We start from the raw sequence: 7,304 nt of genomic DNA on the forward strand, positions 1-7,304 counted from the left end.
AAAAGCCTCTTGATGAGAGTGAAAGTGGAGAGTGAGAAAGTTGGCTTAAAGCTCAACATTCAGAAAATGAAGATCATGGCGTCTGGTCCCAAATAGATGCGGAAACAGTGGAAACAGTGTCAGACTTTAATTTTGGGGGCTCCAAAATCACTGCAGATGGTGACTGCAGCCATGAAATTAAAAGATGTTTACTCCTTGGAAGAAAAGTTATGACCAACCTAGATAGCATATTGAAAAGTGGAGACATTACTTTGCTAACAAAGGTCCATCTAGTCAAGGGTATGGTTTTTCCTGTGGTCATGTATGGATGTGAGAGTTGGACTGTGAAGAAAGCTGAGCACTGAAGAATTGATGCTTTTGAACTGTGGTGTTGGAGAAGACTCTGGAGAGTCCCTTGGACTGCAAGGAGATCCAACCAGTCCATTCTGAAGGAGATCAGCCCTGGGTGTTCTTTGGAAGGACTGATGCTAAAGCTGAAACTCCAGTACTTTGGCCACCTCATGCGAAGAGTTGACTCATTGGAAAAGACTCTGATGCTGGGAGGGATTGCGGGCAGGAGGAGAAGGGGACGACAGAGGATGAGATGGCTGGATGGCATCACCGACTTGATGGACGTGAGTCTGAGTGAACTCCGGAAGTTGGTGATGGACAGGGAGGCCTGGCGTGCTGGGATTCATGGGGTCGCAGAGTCAAACACGACTGAGCAACTGAACTGACTGCTGTGTATATTTTAACCACTTGGATACGAAGCTCTGATTAAAAAGTCAAGCTGGGACTTGGCTTTTTATTTTCTCTGCTTTTCAGTATGCTATCTAGGTTGGTCATAACTTGGATAACACTGCCTACATTTAAAACCTGCTCTATTATGTGACCTTTATTGCATAGCTTTCATTCATTGCAAAATTGGGGCCACAGCCATTTAAGAAACAGTGGAAAGAACAAAAAAGAAAATCCAGTGACTTTGTAACTTTAACGTAAGCAGTCGATGGTTTCTGGTTATATTTCCTTCCGGTCTTTTTGTTTGTCAAGTTTGGTTTCTATTCCTGAATTTCCGTCTAGCGACTGCCCTGGTCCCTCTCGGCCTCTGTTCCTGCTTCTCGGCGCTAAGCCTCCTGGCGCCGCGGGGCGGGGCGGGGCGGGGCCTGGCGGCGGGGCGGAGCCGCGGAGCTCTGTGGGGCCGTGGCCGGTGTGGGCGGGGCGGGAACTACAGGAAGTGGGCTCAGGGCGGCTGCGCGACCCGCCCCCGGGACGTGGTCTTTTCCCGCGCGCGCCCGGTGCGCTACGTCGCGCTGCCGTCCAGCCGCCTGGCCCTGCGGTGGAGGTGAGTATCTCCTGACGCCTGCCGTCTGCGCCCCCGGCCCCCGCGCTTCCCTCTCCCGGCCTCCGCGCTCCGTCCCGGTGCTTCTTCCGCGTGGGGCGACCGCGGGTCCAGGCGCCTCCCCGGCTCGCGCCGCACTGGACGTGCTACGGGCGGTGGAGGTAGGTTTGTGGAGTGAAGTAGTGACCGGAAACCCCGGGAGGGCGAGCCCTCAGCCGGCAGGCCGGGCGCGGGACGCCCTTCGCTGCCGGGGTAGGAGAGCCCTCACGGGGAGGGTGCTCGTCACCCGGAGGGGTGGTCTTCACTGAGGGGGCCTCACCACGGAGACGTTTCCGGGCCACTCCCCCCTCCCTCCACGGCGGTGCCCTACCTGCGGGTCTGTCTGCTGCCCAGGCTTCCCCGGCGGCCTCTGCAGGGGCACGCGTTTCCAAGCCCGGTCCCGCCGTCGGGGCCCGGGTGGGTCGGGAAGGGGGCGCTCCTGGACCTGCGTCCCTGCCATCTCTGGGCAAAGCCTGAGCCCGGGCCCGCTAGTCCTGGAAGAGAGTCCGTGGTCGAGCCGGGGGAGGGTGGGAGCAGCCCGCCGGCTGTTGAGATCGAGGTGGCTCTAGGAAGGCACCAGGGGAAGCAGATGGGGTGGCCAGAGGGGCGGCCTGGAAGGGTCGGTCGTCTCTGGGCGGGGCTCGGGGGACTGCGCGGACCCCGTGTTGTGTGGTGGGAATGGCGACCGTGGGACTCGGGGGTATGCAGGCTTTGGAGCAAAGAGCTGCCCGAACAGGGACTGGGTCCTGTTACTATTCTCTTGAGTCAGTCCATCTGAGGTGCTGGGGAGGGGGTTCTGCTCCCAGGCTTTCCCAGATCGAGGACTGGAGGTCCCACTCATTGCAGAGGAGAATGGCCCGCCAGGGAGCCCCAGCATCGAGGAGGAACGATGAGGGTGACCAGCCTCCCAGGGCCACGGTCCTGGCAGTGCTGGAGGTGGTGAGCGATATTGCTGCTGTTTTTCACCTGTTGCAGGGAGAGGGCCTGGGTCCTGATCCTGGACCGAGTGCAGTGCTGGGGTGCTGGGACACTGCCTCTGGGCAGTGGACCCTCAGAAGCCTTGCTCCAGTGCTCCGGCCAATGCTCCGGCCAGTGCTCCTGTGGCTGCATCTCGGGTGGTGGGCGTCCGGTGGAGGGAGTGCGGGCCTGGAGTGCCTGCCCCACTGGACCTCCAGGGCTCACCTGACTGGGCGCCAGAGGTCATGTGAGTGCTCACCTGAGGACAAGCCTGGAGATGGCAGCTGTGCCAGAGTTCACAGTGCCACACACACACTGATCCAGGCCTGTGGCCTCAGAGCCCGGCTCTCCTGGTTGGAGTGGGCTGCCTGGGTTCCCGATGCTGCCTTGCCTGGTACCTCTGGACCTGTTAGAGCTGGGGTTGGGGTGGGGGGGTTGCGATGTGGGCAGGGCCCTGCCCTTCTGCACACCCCTCCCAGCTGGCAGCTGTGGGGTTGGGGAAAGCATTGGGCTGGTGCCCGGACCCTGGTCCCTTGTTGGGGCTGTTCCCCAAGAACTGTCCTGGGGCTCCTGGTCCCCCACCCCCACCCGGGACCCAGCCCTTCCCTCCTTCCTTTTCTCCTTTTCCTGATGTGTTTCCTTCCTCTTTTCTTCCTGCTGTGCTGGACTGAATGGGAAAGTTGCCCGTGAATAGCAAACGTGAGCACCTGGAGGGGCCGCAGAGCAGCCCCTTGTGGAGGTTCTGTGGAAATTGAGTTCTCGTTGGCTCTTGTGTGCAGTGTCCAGCGTCCTGGAAGCCACCCACCCAGATGGCAAGGAAGCGGCTCGTGTGCAGTCGCCCTCTGCCTGCTAGTGTCCTGTCAGCTTGGGCAGGGGAGGGCACCAGTGCCCTCTGAGTCACGCAGCAGGGCTAAGAGGGGCTGGTGACCTTCAGGCGCACGAAGACCTTCTGTCCTTGCAGGGGGAGGTGGTGGCCAGGAGCAAGCCGCCACGTGTGAGGAGAGGCCTCTTCTGGGTCCAGGGCTCCTGGTCACCAGAAGGCCATGGAGACATCCCTTTGCTTTTCTGTGGCTCTAAGGGGAGAGGAGTTATTGACAGAGGTCGACCTTGATGCCCCGGGGGGCTTCAGGACACCTGGCCCCCACGGGCCATCTTGCCCCACCCCGTGTGCACGCATCTCTCAGGGTCCAGGGAGGGCAGGGCGGCGGGAGACACGGGTGCTGGACTGGGAGCGCCTGGTGGGCGGGGAGTTGCACTTCTGCGTGTGGGGTGGCGCCCCCACGCATCTCACTGTCCCCTCCTTCAGGCTGCGTTTTTCTAAAACCACTTTTTTGAGAGATTTCCTATGCTATAAAATTTGCAGACTTGAAGTGGTTTCCAGTGTATTCGCAAAGGTTTGCAGCCATCACCACAGTCTAACTTTAGAATGTCTCAACAGCCCCAGAAGAAACCACGCATATCGCCGGTTACCCGCAGTCCCTTCATCCCCACAGCCCCAGGCAGCACTTTTTTCTCTGTGGATTCACCAGTTCTGGGAAGTTCACATTAATGGAATCATACCATGAATCATTCCATGAGTGAATTCTGGTTTTCTGTGACTAGATTTTTTTTCACTCAGCCTCATGTTTCAGAGTTCATCCATGTTGCAGCCTGAGAAATTCTCTCCCTTTTATCGTCAAATAATATTCCATTTTATGGATCTACTACATTTTCCTTATCCCTTCAACAGTTGATAGACATTGGACTTTTGATTACTTTGGATAACGTCATGATGAGTGGGCGTGTGTCTTCCTGTCTGTTGTATGTATACATACCTAGGAGTGGAATTTCTGGGTCACGTGCTAACTCTTAACATGTTGGAAAGAGGGAAGAGTCTTCCTGACCCAGGGGTCGAGCCCAGGTCTCCTGCATTGCAGGCAGACTGTTTACTGTCTGAGCCACCAGGGAAGCCTCACATTTTGAAGAGTTGCAAAACTTCCGAAGCGTCCGCACTATTTTCCACACCTGCCCTGGCCCCCGGGAGATCTGTGCATATGGTGTGGGGCCCGACTGACCCACGTCTTTGCTGCCTCTTGCTGTTACCTTTTGATTCCAGCCATCCTAGTGGATGTGAAAGTGAATCTTCACATTCACTTTTCTTTCTCTCTCTGTTTTCTTACTTCCTCCCTCCCTTCCTTTGCACTTTATGCTTGGCTTTTAATAAAGATTTTAGTTCCCTAACCAGGGAGCCCTAACCACCGGGAAATTCCCCTTCACTGCGGTTAGCACTTCTGTAGTGGGGTCACACAGAGCTGGACACGACGGAAGTGACTTAGCATTTTAGCAGCAGTGGGTAATGATGTTGAGCCTCTTTACCTGTGCCTGTTGACCATTTGTATGTCTTTGGATCCTGTTAAAATCTGTCACCCAGTTTTCAATTGAAATGTGTTTTTATTGTTACAAGAATTCTTTATATGTTTTGAGTACTAGTCCCTTGTCTGATAAATTACTTGCAAGCATTTATTTCCCATTCTGTGGATTGTTTTCATTGCTTATTCCTTTGAAGTGCAAAGGTTTAATTATCAAGAAGTTCAGTTTATCTATTTTTCTCTTTGTATGGCTCGTTCTTCTCTCTTATATGGTGTCGTATCTAAGAAACCACTGCCTCATCCAAGGCCATAAAGTTGTATCTCTTTGTTCTCTTCTGTGATCTATTCTGAGTTAGATTTTGTGTATGATGTGAGGGAGGGGCCAAAAGTGTTGCTCTTGCTCCCAGGATACCCAGTTGTCTCGGTACCATTTGTTGAAGAGCCTGTTAATGACGCCGCTCGTGACCCCTCTGTCAGAGATGGCTGCGCCGTCGACATTGGGCTTGTCTCTGGACTGTCGCTCTGCTCCGTTGCCAGGACCACTGCCTCAGTTACTGCCACTCAGTCGTATGTCTTGAAGTCAGGGAGTGAGTCTACCAACTTTGTTCTTTTTCTCATTGGCTATTCTGTGCCCCTTGCATTTCCTTATGAAAGAGGAACCATTTATCCCTTTCTGTGAAAAAGCCCGGTGGGAGCTTGTGGGGAATCCTGTTGAGTCCGTGGGTGTTCTTCCAGCCTGTGGACCGGAATGAGCCCATTTCTTTAGATCTGTGCTTTTCTGCTGTGAAAAACTTGCGCAGTTTCCAGAGTACAGCCCTTACACTTCTTATGTTCAACATGTATTCCAAAGTATTGGATTTTTCTCTCTGCTATTCTAGTTCCGTTTCTTTTTGGGTGTTAATCGCTGGCACATACAAGTACAGTGGTCTCACACAGTTTGTGTCCTGCAGTGTTGGTGAACTCACTTGTTACTTGCTGGGGTGTTTTAGTGGATTCATCGGGCGTTTCCACATGTGAGCTCTTGTCTAATCAGGATGTCTTACAGCCTCTCTGTTGATGCCAGTGTGTGCAGCCAGGGTTGAAAACCAGTGGTCCCCAGGCCTTAAGATGGAGTGGGGACCAAGTAGGGCAGCAGGTGAGCGAGCGGTGGGGTCTCTGGGGAAGCCCGAAGGTGGGAAGCCCAGCCCAGAGGAGGCAGAGATTGGCGTCCCACCCTCCAGCTTCTGCCCCTGCGAGTCCAGGCGGTGCGCGGTGGAAGTGAGGCCACAGTGTGTCCCGGGGAGTCGTCAGAGGGAGCCTGCGTGGGCGCTGGGCCGGGCTTCCGCTCGCTCCCGTCCACTCGCTTCAGGGGAAGGACTCGCACAGCTGACCGAGTGGAGCTGGCAGCCGCCATACAAACCCACGTTTTCAGAAACTGGCTGAATCATCTTACTGGTTCCTTCATTCATTCATGAGCTAAATAAAATCTTGGACATATTTCATTTTCTTATTCTATATTTGTAGGAAAATCGTGGTTTTGCCCTTTCTCTGTGTTGGCAGTTGCGTGCCTGGTGGACTTGGCCCCAGAGGCTGTGTCTCCGGCCAGCGGAACAGCTCTGTCCAGACAGTGTTTGGCTGGGTTTCAGGTTTGCACACGTGGACAAGTTTCTCCACTGGTGGTCTTGCTGACTGTGTCCTTGTGGGAGATGTGGGCGGTCTGTCTGTGTCGAGCAGGAGAGGACAGAGAATCCAGGTGGTCAGACGGCGGTTTGTGTCCTTGGTATCTTGAGCTCAGTTCATAATTTTGTGCCACCACAGGGAACCAGTCCTTGCATCTGGACGCGTGAGCCTTAGTGTTTCTGCGTTTGCTCTTGACTTGGCACTGAACTTGTAGGACTGAAGCTGGGTGCTCTCTGTGTGTCTGCAATTCAGAAAGACCTTTGCCTCTTGGTGTGTAAATGTGGGAAGCATTATTTTCATCATTGAGGAGTTTGGTTGTGAAGTATCTTAAATTGGAAGAACTGTGTCCTCATTGGCTTTTGGACCTAAATAAATATGCTTATGTAAATCAAATTTATCTAAAATTTCCATGAAATCAAGAAATCTCATTTCTAATAGATTAAATACATTAGACTTTCAAAAAATTAAAAATGCACAGAAACAAACTCAGAAATGTTTTAAAAATGTATGTTCACAAACACTTACAGATGCAGAAAACAAACCAGTGCTTACCAGCGGGGAGTGGGCTTCCCTGCTGGCCCAGATGGTAAAGGATCTGCCTACAGTGTGGGAGACCCAGGTTTGATTCCTGGGTCAGGAAGATCCCCTGGAGAAGGAAATGGCAGCCCACTCCAGTACTCTCACCTAGAGAATCCCATGGACAGAGGAGCAGGGCAGGCTACAGTCCACAGGGTCACAAGAGTTGGACAAGACTTAGCAACTAAACCACTACCAGTTGGGGGGGGGGGTGCACGATGAGCTTGGGGGTTAAGAGATAACTACTGAGCGTAAAATAAAATTAATAATTTTGGATTTTAAAAAGCTGTGTTTCCTCTGATTTATCAATATTACTGATAAATCAATACTTAATGTTGATTACATGTAATAATCAATATTCACTAACTAGTGAATTGTATATTATATGCTAATTGGTTCCTCTGGGG

General features: G+C 53.2%; 1 protein-coding gene across 3 annotated transcripts in view; it reads left to right on the top strand.

Annotated features, from left to right (window-relative positions):
• Positions 1–1,223: 1,223 nt before the first annotated feature.
• BID (BH3 interacting domain death agonist) overlaps positions 1,224–7,304 on the top strand; it is a 19,221-nt gene continuing 13,140 nt past the window's right edge. Inside the window, exon 1 of one of the 3 annotated variants that reach the window (XM_040233642.1) lies at positions 1,224–1,321. The gene's annotated coding sequence lies outside the window, so the exon portion shown is untranslated. Of the gene's footprint in view, positions 1,480–2,333; positions 2,476–7,304 lie in introns of those variants that run through there. The other 2 variants (XM_040233643.1, XM_040233644.1) reach the window with 2 other exon arrangements.

This window comes from Oryx dammah, unplaced genomic scaffold, assembly GCF_014754425.2.
Source record: "Oryx dammah isolate SB20612 unplaced genomic scaffold, SCBI_Odam_1.1 HiC_scaffold_29, whole genome shotgun sequence".
Classification (NCBI taxonomy): Eukaryota; Metazoa; Chordata; class Mammalia; order Artiodactyla; family Bovidae; genus Oryx; species Oryx dammah.